This window comes from Typopeltis vanoorti, chromosome 24 (assembly GCF_054136105.1).
Source record: "Typopeltis vanoorti isolate ZY-2024b chromosome 24, IOZ_Tvanoo_1.0, whole genome shotgun sequence".
In the NCBI taxonomy this organism is placed as follows: Eukaryota; Metazoa; Arthropoda; class Arachnida; order Uropygi; family Thelyphonidae; genus Typopeltis; species Typopeltis vanoorti.
The window spans coordinates 27,460,861-27,473,027 of record NC_143572.1 but is presented as its reverse complement, the minus strand read 5'-3'; the positions used below and the strand labels follow the sequence as shown (position 1 = coordinate 27,473,027).

Below are 12,167 nucleotides of genomic sequence, written 5' to 3'. Positions count from 1 at the left end.
CCTTGATTGTCATTGCCTGAATATAACATTTTGTATTTATTGCTCAGAAAGATCTCACCAGTTTTGGTCTTTTTTGTTTCAGTCACCCCTATTATGTCGATCTGGTACTTATCTAACTAGCTCCATTTCTTTGCCATTCAGGCTTCTTACGTTGATAGTACCGATCTTTAACTCTGGTGATGTTGAGTTGGGGTTTGTTTTCAGATTTGTTCCAGTAGCTGACTTTTCGCTGTTCGCCCTGGTTCCCTGGCGAAAACAACGGGGGCCTTGTTTAACCGGGCGACGCCCCAGCCAGCATGAAATTTTGTCATGTTGTACCATCATTTTTTATTTTGGTTTAACCAATAAGAATACAATTTGGTCGGCTAAATCCCAAATTGCCAGCCCATCCTCGTTCGTTCAGTATCAAAGTAGATACCCAACAGGGTGCACCACGAGAAGGTGAGGATTGGACATTAGGTCAGAAGCCCTGGTCGGTTCTCCGCATTCCTTTAAAGGCTATGTGGAGGTCTCCTCTCAGTTATACAGCTTTGACCCTTAAGCACCCCATTTATTTATGTTCTGTAGATCTGGAAATGGATAAGGTTCCAGAAAAAAAACTTCTCAAAAACATTATATAGAGCAATATATATATGGCCTAAACTAGGTATCAGTCAGCAGCAAGAATTGAAGGAGGTACAGGAATATGGTGCGATGTAAAATCAGAATACATAATCTATATGGATCGTATTATGAAGGAAAGTGGTATTAAATGCCACTGGTTGGCCGAATGGTTAGCATATCCGCTCTCCACTCAAAAGGCTGTGGGTTCAAATCCTGCCGTGGGCATGGATGTTAGTCTGTGAAAATACCAGTGGTGGTTGGCAGTAGATGGCGTTGATGTAGATGATGAAGGTAGTTGCAGTTGGTGGAAACAGAGTTGTAGAGTAGGTACCCTCCCTTGATGAGTCTTTGGACTCCCTGGAGGTGTTATGTAATAATAACAAGAAATTATGTAAATAATATTATACTCCTAAACAAATACCAAGATATTCAATTTATTTGTCTTTAAGACAAATAAATTGAATAAATGCTATAACAAATCAGACACAGAAATTGGCAATAAAAAGACCATATTATGAAAACAGGCATCAACAATGAAAACATGAACTGCATTATTAATAAAATATTCCAGTTCTTTAGGCAAACTTTTAATGAGAATAGCAGTGGGGAGCCAGCTGAATCAATTTATATGGAATAACACAGAAATTAGCCAGAACACTAAACTAGCAGTATACACATAGTGTTTACACTAACTAGAACTTACAGATTTGAAAAGTGGAAAAAAAAAAAAAAAAACATTTCATCAAATGATAGAAACCATAGATACGAGAGTTCTGAGAAAAATGAGTGAGGAGTTAAGAAATAAAATCAATGACAGAATCACGTTAAAATTGAAGATGATAAAAATGAATTTTGCATTGTTAACATTTTGGAATCTGTGAGCAGAACTAATCACAGGCAGTACAGTTACTTGGAAAGGTTTGGAGAAATTCACACAATCACTCTCAACATTTCTAAGGCATTTGATCAGGTCTGCCTCAGCCTTTTGAAACTAGGTTATCAGTTTCTTCTCTGGTCACTCGATGCGACTTGCCAGATAGATTTCTCAATTTCTCCATCAATGCAATGTATCCCAGAGCTCTGTACTTTTACTCATTCTCTTCTTCCTATACATAAATGACCTGCTCTCGAGACTTCAAATCCTATCCATAACTATGCTGATGACAATCTACTCTTCCTTCCTTCTCATTTGACAAACCTTGTAGTGCCTACTCAGAAATCTCAAGATTCTCCATAACTATGACTTAAATTCTGATTTCCTCACTATTCTTCAATGAGGTGAGAATAACTTTTTGAACTTGTGAAGATTATCTTTTGAATAGTCAGGTATGGGGATAATGAACTGAAAATTGGAGAGATATAATATCCTCATACCTGACTATTTGCATCCTATCAAAAAGTAAAAAATACAAACTAAAGCACAAGAGCAATGTCGACAAAAATCCCAGCACTGAAACATCTTGCATGCCATATAATTAAAACGCATCCTTGATACTGAGAAAGTCCTTATTATTGATTTCCAAGAAAATGAAAACTAGTTTGTGCTTGGAATCTCTGACAATAAGAACCATTCACATACCCTACTAATCTCATCCTCTCAGCAATTAAATAAACTAAATATTCACCTCTTACTCTTGAACCAACTAAACTAATTAATATCTGGCAAGCTCATAACCAGTTTTTTCTATAATTTATCTGATGATGATCCATCAAAATGGCCATAATACACAACGTCATGATCTGTATATCCATTGTCTTTTAAAATTTGCTTTATATGTACTTTTTGATATATCATTACTCAGCTATTTGGTTTTCACTTTCTGCACTGTTTTTCCAATGCACATCACTTTTCATCTCATTTTTTTAAAAAATTCATCTAAATATCACTATCATCTTGATCTTCATATTATCCAGTTACATCTTATTTGTTGCTCTTCCAACTTTTAAATTAAAAACGAATGTTAGCTGTTATTTATTATTTAAGCCTATTTACATTTTTTTGATGAGTTGGAGATTGTAGTTATTAATGAATATTGATCTCAAGGAATGCCATTCCAGAGGACAGAGGTAGATGGAATAAAAGAGGAGACATAGATTCTGTGTTTGCAATTGAAATGAAAAGGGATGTTCATATTGCTGCTCATATTTTTAACAGGCCCATAGAAGTACCTGAAGAAAAGACACAGAGCCAAAATAATGCATCTGTAAGATAGTGGTTGAAGTAGGTCAGTGAAGTATAGCTGAATTGCTCCCCTCTGTTTATTAGCATGTAAAACATCAGGGATGTTTTACATGCTAATAGTTATCAAGAGGCTGAAGGTAAATGTCAGTGGGAGGGGAGTAACTAAAAATGTTGCCTATATGATTGATTCTAGAAGACGTAGTCTTTTACCAATGTCATGACACTGATACCGCACTGATATCGTATCCTGTAATAACATCTCTGTTGATAACTATAAGTTCTCCACATTATACATTCAACCCTGGAGCACACCTGTTTACCTTGCATAGCAGTATAGACCATGTGACAGTAAGAATATAGATATGAATGTGTTTCATCATGAAACAGTGAGTATCCAATACTTATTTCACAATAGCATAGTTTCACTTTCTCAGGAAATGAACAAATCCTACACATACATCAAAAACTTTGCCTGATCTAATTCTAAAATGAGATGAAGAAGATATAATTTTCATTGGAAACTGGATTCTACTAAAGGCAATATATAATGATTATACTAAGTGAAAACGATAGAAACTGTGACCATTATGAAGTAATACAAATTATACATCATTATCATGCTGTGTGGGGGAGGGGGGTTTGGTGCACATGCTCAATGTAATGTTAATATCTTAACTAAACGTCAAATGAAAGCTATCGGCGGCAGTAACTGTACATTTAATACGCACACAATAAAGTTAGGTCTTATAACCATGCCATATAAAGTTAATAATAAAAAAAAATAGTCAAGCAACCTAGTTAACTCACTTGAACCAGCACTCCAAAAACTTCGCTGAGAAAAGGTTACTTATGTTCTACATTATATAACAGTCATATCATCAAATAATCACACATTAATTTCCTCAAACAGATGCTCTTATTAGTAACAAACAGAAATACCTAATTATTCTTAACTGTTCTATAAAGTTCTCTTTTCACAACACATGATTCCTACCACAAAGTTTACACAACAGCTCATCACCATGTTCAAGGAAGTGCAATCAAATCACGGATATAACGTCATCATCATTACAATATTATACCAACTTCAATTTCAGTGGTATGCAGGCTCCATCTATTGACATGTTTTTCCTCTATTAAGGAACAAGTGGTTGCTCCTTTTTTTTTTATACATGAACTGTTTTTACTAATAATAGGCTATTGCAGTCTTTCTTAAACTGTGTTCCACGGAGCCCTGGGGTTCCGCAGAACCTACAGATATTTATAATTTGTATTAGATGTAGTTTCTAAAAAAGACCTTCGGTGAATGAGGAAAATAACTGTGTAGCGAAAATGTATGAGGGACAGCCCTCTATTGTTGCTTGGGGAGAGGAAAGATCCACCAGTTATTATTGCGCAGGGTGTAGTGAAGCTGTAATTATTACTATAATTATGAACTAAATTTACTGATGTGGCATATGAGCAAACAACGTAAGTCAGATTTAAAAAAAAAAAAAAAAAAAACCTCAGACGTTAGTAGAACTACTACTGATACTACCGAAGAGCATACATTACAACGAATGAGATCATAAAATGAATGTAATTAGTGTAGCAGAAAGCGCCGAGTGGCATACGCCACTTAAGACTGATTTGAAGCTGAAATTTTCTACATCTCAGAAGGTATATTAATATCACATCTTCTACGGAAATTAAAAGAATACCCTCCTTCCTACATAGTAATTGGATTCAGCAAAAAGATCCAGAATGTTAATGAGCAGGCAATGATTTCGTGTACTAATAGCAATGGTTCCATCAAAACTTGAAAGACATTTGGAAACAAAACACTAATAATATCCAAATATGTCTGGGTTGTTTTTTTTTTTTTAATTGAGAAAAAGAAATTACTTAAAATCTCAGAGAAAGACTGAGCTGATACGATATACACCTATGGGTAACTGAAACAGAAAGTTACTAAGCTTCGCTTTGTGAAATAAAATAAAATCACCACATGAATAGGTTTGTTATGCTTTACAGGTTGGATTTATATATGCACGCGCGCACACACACATATGTTATCCACACAGGAAAGTGTCACAAAAGCAATAGCATACGGGTGCCGTGTGTTGGTAAAAATAAAAAAAAAAAATCGCTATCCCTGGTGGGACGCAAACCCTCAATCCCCGGTTTAGGAGGCCGATACCTTATCCATTTTTTTTTTTTTTTTTTTTTAAATACAACTTTATTATAAACTTTTGCAATTATTTACATCATAATGAATTCTATATACAATATATACATTTGTTATACCATCATTTCAATCGAAGTTTCATTTTATGTTATATCATCATGTTATAATGTAGTTGTTACATTACTGTTCTCTTAAAATGCCTTAACTTCCTTTACTTATAAACAGGGTATCTCATCTGTTAGTTACATACATATTATTTTCTCTATTACATCAATTAAGGTATAATTAGGTATAATTTAAGGTATAATTTTTTTTTTTTAAATATACAGTTAATTCTATTTACATACCATATATATAATTATACATCACACTTATTATATATTTAGCAATCTATATATTCTACAAGATAAATCATATATACATCTGTACAGCGAAATAACATTCGCATGCAATGAAGTAGGAGAGCACTTTTTTTCCCTGCGGTAGGAGATCTGTTCCAAGTGACTCAGGTGCTGTTTCCTCTGGTGGAGGTGGAGAGTTAGTATCCTTCAGAATTTACTTCCGATTTGCCCCATTTCCACTAGGAGTGATGAAGGTGTCGTTCTGTTGTTGATTGGAGGGTTCATCTGATGTAAGGTTGGAGGTTAAGTGTGTCCATTCTTCTGTAGTCATTCTTCTGGACTGGACCGAATTGGTGATCTCCTCCTGGATGTAGTGATGTAATTTCGATATGGTTCCGGGACTGTCTTCCCTTCCATACGCTTGGTCGCACCTGTGAGCCCAAATTGCGTACATCGTTAGGATTAGAACAATTGTTTGCACCCTGTTTATATGTTTTCCTTTTAGCCAGAATAACATTTCTTCATTGATTACTTTGATTTCTGGAAGCCATCTTTTAACTACTTTCCAAGTTACTTCTGCTTCCTTGCAATATAACATTAGGTGGTATAGTGTTTCCGGTTCCTGGCAAAACTGACATGTTGCATGCCCTTCAAGGGTATACCTTTAGCCACTATCCACATCTTGGTTGGTAGGCAGGCATGGTGTACTTTAAAGAAGAAGGTTTTATACCTTGGATGTATTGGGAGCTTGAAGACATTGTTTAATACCGGACTGAGTGTGATTTGTCCTCTTCTTAATTCTCTATGTTGTGGTATGGGAATGGTTGTTCTGCTTAGTTTGTAGTATGTTGCTTTTGTTTTTTGACTTATTAAGGTTTCAGTGTTGATGCGCTCTGTTACAAATACGTATCCCTCCGCCATCTCTGTAAACATTCTGGGAACTCTTCCGTGAATCTCTGGCATTGTGCTGATTATTCTGTGTGGAAGGCATTTCTGTAGGAATGCTATTGCATATCCGTGGTATGACTTGGTGTTTGCTGTTTCTGCCGTCTTCGCTCTGTTGATAACTGTTTTTAAGTGGATATTAATTAGACCTAGACCTCCTGCTTCTAATTCGTGAAAGAGCGTTGTTCTCCTCATCGGTTCGTACCGAGAGCCCCAGATGTAGGTGGCGCACAGCCTGTGGATCTTGTCTGCCCATTGCCCATGGTACGGGATGTTGTTCACTTTGTACCAGATGCGAGAGGATAAATATATATTGCATATTCGCGCTTTTCCTCTTACAGATAGTTGTCTTGGGCGCATAGTATTTATTTTCCACGCAACAGCTGCGTGGAGTTCTTTCCACTGTTTTTCATACGTTTCTGGGCCGCCTATTTTAACTCCCAGAACCGGTAAGTATTCCTGAGTTCTTATGCCTTGAGGAATCTCAGGGTTCTTTTCCCATTTTCCTATTAGCATGCAATGAGATTTATTCAGGTTTACTTTCAGGGCAGAAGCTCTTGCAAAGGCGTCTAGTAATTTCATTGACTCTTCAATGGATGTTTCCGTCTCTAGGGTTAATGTTATGTCGTCAGCATATGCCAATGTTTTTGCTTGGCTCTCCCCGTGAATGTTTGTTCCCTTGATTTCTTTGTTGGAGTTGATCGCTCTGATGACTGGTTCTAGTGCAAGGACGAAGAGGGCCATAGAGAGGGGGTCTCCTTGTCTCACTGAGCATTTCATTTTAAAAGATGCGGATAGCTTCCTGTTCACGATTACTTGACTTTCTGCATTCTCGTAGAAAGTTTGCAGCCAGTTCCTAAATTTTGGGCCAAATCCCATTTCCTCTACAACTTTGAATATATATACGTGGCTTATGGTGTCAAACGCCTTTTCTGTATCCAAGCCTAGTAGGACACAGGGTTTGTCAGTCAGACTGTAGTACTCGTATACTGATCTTAAATGAGTAATTGTGTCTGCTATATTTCTGCCCTTAATTGCACAAGTCTGTGCGGGAGATATTAATTTCTGTAGGTACTTCTGGATTCTATTGGATAGGATTTTTGAGATGATCTTGTAATCGGTGTTTAAAAGTGTTATCCCTCTCCATTGCTTTATGTCTTTTAATTTTTCTGTGTCTGAAGTTTTCGGGATAAGTGTGATGTACCCTGTGCTGAATCTGTTTGGTTTTATTTGTGTTTGGTATATTTCTTGGGTCATTCTCATAAATAAATGCTCGAATTTTTGGAAGTAGTGCTTGTAAAATTCGTTTGTAAGTCCGTCTTCTCCTGGGGATTTCTTGTCTGGTAAATGCCTTACTGTTTGCCTGAATTCTGCTGCTGTTATCGGGATGTCAAATTCTTCCGCCTCTTTCTGGGTTATCTTAGGTATGAATGGGAGGAATTTTTTTCTGTCCCGTTCCTCGCTTTGTTTTTCCGAAAACAGTGTTGCGAAGTATTCGTGAATAGCATGCAGTAGTTCCGCATCTTCTTGAATGATTTTCCCATCGTAGTGTAAACATTCTATTCTCTTTCTTTCATAATTCCTTTTTTCGAAAATCCAAGCTGTGGATATTTTGCCCTCATCATTTTCTATGGTTCTTAACCGGGAGCGGAGCCATGCTCCTTCTATTTCCTGAAGTTGTTGCGCCTTAATTTTTTCTCTAATTAGATTTATTTCTTGTTTAACTTCTGGTTTGGTCCGATCCATGCAGTACAGGCTGGATAGTTTCTTTAGATCTGTCTCTCTTTCTTGGTTTTGCTGGTGTTTTCTTTTAGTGCTAATTTTTATGGCTGCGTTTTTAATTTTCTTTTGAAAGTTTCCCAGGCTATTATTGGATTGACTATTTTTTCTACGTCTGATATTATATTTTGTACTTCTTTGTTGAATTCTTCATCTTTCGTTAAGTTCTGATTAAATTTATACAGTGGGAAATTTCTGTTGACGAATTTTGTTCTTTTTTCCTTGTGAGGGGGTTGAAATTCTGCTATTACCATGTAGTGGTCGCTGAAAGTTACTGGGATATGTTCAACACTGCTCGCAGTGAAGCCTCTGTATTGGGACATGTAAACCCTGTCGATTCTTGAGGCGTTCCCAGGAGCGAAATGTGTGAACTCCTTTTTTCTTGGATGCAAGAATCTGAAGGCATCTGTAGCCCGCAATCTACAAAGATCTTGATGTGTCCTTTCTGTGGCGCTTGTGACACTTTCTCCTGATCAATGAAGGGCTGTTCCACGAAGTTCATGTCACCTGCAATTACTGTTATGTTCTTCTGTTGCAGATTTTCTTTGATTATCTGCCAAAATGTTGTTTTTTCTTCACGTTTTGTTGGACCGTACACATTCATTAAGGTTATTATTTGATTGTCGAGATATATGTCAACTTCTAGGGTCCTGTGCCTGACAGAGACTTCGTGGGACAGCAGTTGCATGTGTGGTGCCTTTTTGATAAGGACTGATACCCCACCGCTAGAACTACTGCTGGCAGGTTCATTGATTAGGATGTAGTGATGGGCTAGTCTTTTTTCTAGTCGTATTATTGGCTCTGGCGCGTGAATTCTTGTTTCCTGCAGCATTACGATGTCTGGCAATTTTTTGTGAATTTCATTGATCAGCAGGTTTTGGCATTCTTTGGTATTTATCCCGTTACAATTTAGGCTCATTAACTTCATTTTGGTTCTGATTTGTTCTGTTACAATTATTCGGGTAGTTTTATGTTTTGCTTCTGGCTCTGGTGGTATTTGGCGTGACCTTAATTTTTGTTCTTCGCTGTGTTTTAGGAGCTACGTTTTGTGTTACTGGCGACTTGCTACTTGTTTGCCCTTGGGATTTCGGATTACAGGTTATTTGTGACTCATTTGAGATTTCCTGCTTGTCACCTGTACAGTTCTTTCCACTAATCTCTTCCCTCGGTAATGGCTCAGGGCGACTTTCTGGAATTTCACTTTCTCTGCCTTCCCCCCTCTTATCGTCTGATATAGACATTTCTGGAACAGTGGTTTTGTTGTCTTTTTGTAACGTGAAGTTTTTTTTTCCTTCCTTGTCAGTTGATGAGTTGTTGCTGCCTTTGTTATTCTCCCTATTTTCTTCTTTACCTTTGTTATGCCCATCTGTGTCTTGCACATCCTCTTCTCCGCCTTCTATGTCTGGGGACTCTTCGTTTTGCCTCAATATGGAAGCGTACGTGCTACCCTTGCATTGATCTGCTGTATGACCTATGCGGTTGCACTTTTCTTTATCCATTAAGCCACAGAGGCCTATTCATCATCACCCTTTATAATAGGTTATTATAAGATCTATTTTCACAGAAAAAATGTATCTTTTTTTTTTTTAAATTATGCTATTTTAAATATTTCGAATAATTATGATAAATAATGATATTCAACATAAATGTGATGCTCTTCAGTTAAATTAGTCTACAGACATTGTTGATAATTGCTTTGCATCATGTTAGGTACTTAAATTAGAAGAAAAATAAAATCAAGGAAAAATTTTGGAACTGCTTGGAATTGAAGTCATACAACTTGTGAAATTTTTTCGGCGTTATCGGGTGAAAATAACAAGATTAGCCACAAAAATGAAACAAGCAGTGACAAATATACAAAGCACACATTTCATGATACATCAAAAAATGCTAACGAGTAAACTTCCAGAGCTGAATCAGCTATTAACAACAGGTGATAAAACATAAATTTTATGAAGTCCACTAGCTTTAAACAAACAAAAAATAATAATCGGAACATGAAATTATGTTAATGTTATTTACAGGTATATTTTAATTTTTTAAACAACTTTAATTATCTCGTCAGAGAACACTGAAAACAATATTCGACAGTTATAATAAAATAGAAGAACAAAAAAGAGGGGGGAGGGGATGAGAACTTGGATCAAAAGAACCGAAAATAACTGCTTTTATATGTTCAACTCTTTGATAGACTGAATAAGGCAGAATGAAGATGACAGTTCGAACCAACTAGATCGGATTGCTATCATTCACTTGAAAATGTTGTTACTAAATAAAAACATTTTCAAGTGAATGAAAATTGTGTGTGTGTGTGTGCGTGCGCGCTTTAGATTCGTTCGTTGCAACAACAAATGTTCTAACATTTTTTATTTCACTTTTTTAATGCTGTATCTGAGAAAAGAAGTAACATTGAAAAAATTCGAAGAGCAGTTTATCACTTGATAAATTTTGAGTAAAAAATTCATAGTGAATAGCGAAGTAGCATTTAGAATTCTACTTCGTCAACGTACATTAAAGATACCAAGAAATTATATACTTGGTTTTAATCCTTTATCCAAGGAAGCAAAACAATGTTTTGCGCGTGAAATATATTCACGTTTGATTTGTATATGAGATACAGTGGCGCACTCAGGATTTAATCTTGGGGGAAGGGAGCGAGTTGAGTAGACGATTTGAGAATACACACTACGTATCGCATATGACCTATGACTGAGCATCTGCAATGATCGCCAATACATGATACCTGTGATCTCCTCTGGCCCTGCGGGCAAACGAAGTAGCGCTCGGTCCTCCCGAGAACTACTTCGCCTTGCGTTCAAAGCGACCGTGATTCCCGAGAGCTATAGGGTATTCCCACCTTATGTGACCGCTAATTCATAATTAGTATAGAAATAGAAGACACGACACAATACAAATAAAAAAAATGAGTTTTAATTACTAAAAAATTTTTGGAAAATTTTCAAGCGTTTTTTTTTTCCTTTTTTTGGGGGAGGGGTGCCAGACCCATTTCCCCCCCTCCTCTAGGTGCGCCACTGATGAGATATATATGATTTCTTAATTACTTCAACCTTGGTATCTCTCCCGGGTCCGATTGCTGAGACCTAAGTAAAGGTTGAAACTATTATACATAATATTGCACACGTCCGAAAGGGAGTGTGCTTTGCATTATGGGATGCATACTATGGCAAGTGATGTGAAGTCATTAGCCTCTATATACAAGTAGCTCAGACGTGAATCTATTTCACACGCAAAACATTGTTTTCCTTCTTTGTAGGGGCGACTGCTGGTCTTGAAATTCACGCTTGCTCTTGTTATTATTCAGGGAGTAAGAGATGTGATTGAAGTCTGATTAGCGGAATAATGAATTACTGGCCATTTAAAACTATGTACAGTATTTAGAAATTTATGTACATTTAATCATACAAATACAACATTTATTTTACAAATGATATTTATCTTTTTCAATTTAGCTACTTGAATACAAATTCTACCCTTGCGTTCTTCTTTATGAACTGGTCAATAACATCGTCATAAAAAGTTGGTTGTAACTTAATTTTCCCAAGCAGCACGCACACTTGTAAAGGCTGGCTGAAGCTCACTGGCTAGAGCTACGTGGACTGCGTAGGGCCTGTGTTTAAGCAACAGAGTGAGACGACGTGAAATGGCTATGCGCGCGCATGAAATCATAATGCTGCTGCGAGGACCTGGAAGCTCCTAAAACCGAGCAAGCCAAGATAGCGTTGACTAGACGAGCAAGCATCGGCCTTCGATACACAACGCAAAGCTCAATTATTGCCGCTTAAGCTTAAAACGTCTTCTGTCTACAAAAATAAAAGCCTAAATAAAATGCTTATAACTGCATGCATTTATTAACAAATAAATATTAATTCTTTCTCAATTAATGAGCTTGCGCAGCAAGCATGGAGAATTCGCCCCTGCTTCCTTGGGTAAAGGATTAAAACCAAATATATAATTTCTTGGTGTCTTTAATGTATAATAAAACCAAGGTAAAAAAAAAAACTTTCAACAACTTTCGCATAACGTAGTTATACGAAAATATATTGGCGTTGATGGAGAGATTCGTAGTAGAGGTTCGGTGTAGTGGTTGAGACAGTTGTAGGTGTCCTCCCGCAATGAGTTTTCGGACTCC

General features: G+C 36.8%; 1 protein-coding gene across 2 annotated transcripts in view; it reads right to left on the bottom strand.

The window, feature by feature from the left end:
* The window catches only part of LOC150093047 (uncharacterized), a 568,891-nt gene extending 565,100 nt beyond the window's left edge, over positions 1 to 3,791 (bottom strand). The window contains exon 1 of one of the 2 annotated variants that reach the window (XM_090413702.1): positions 3,725 to 3,791. The gene's annotated coding sequence lies outside the window, so the exon portion shown is untranslated. Of the gene's footprint in view, positions 1 to 3,592; positions 3,685 to 3,724 lie in introns of those variants that run through there. The other variant, XM_090413701.1, reaches the window with a different exon arrangement.
* Between the last annotated feature and the right edge of the window lie 8,376 nt (positions 3,792 to 12,167).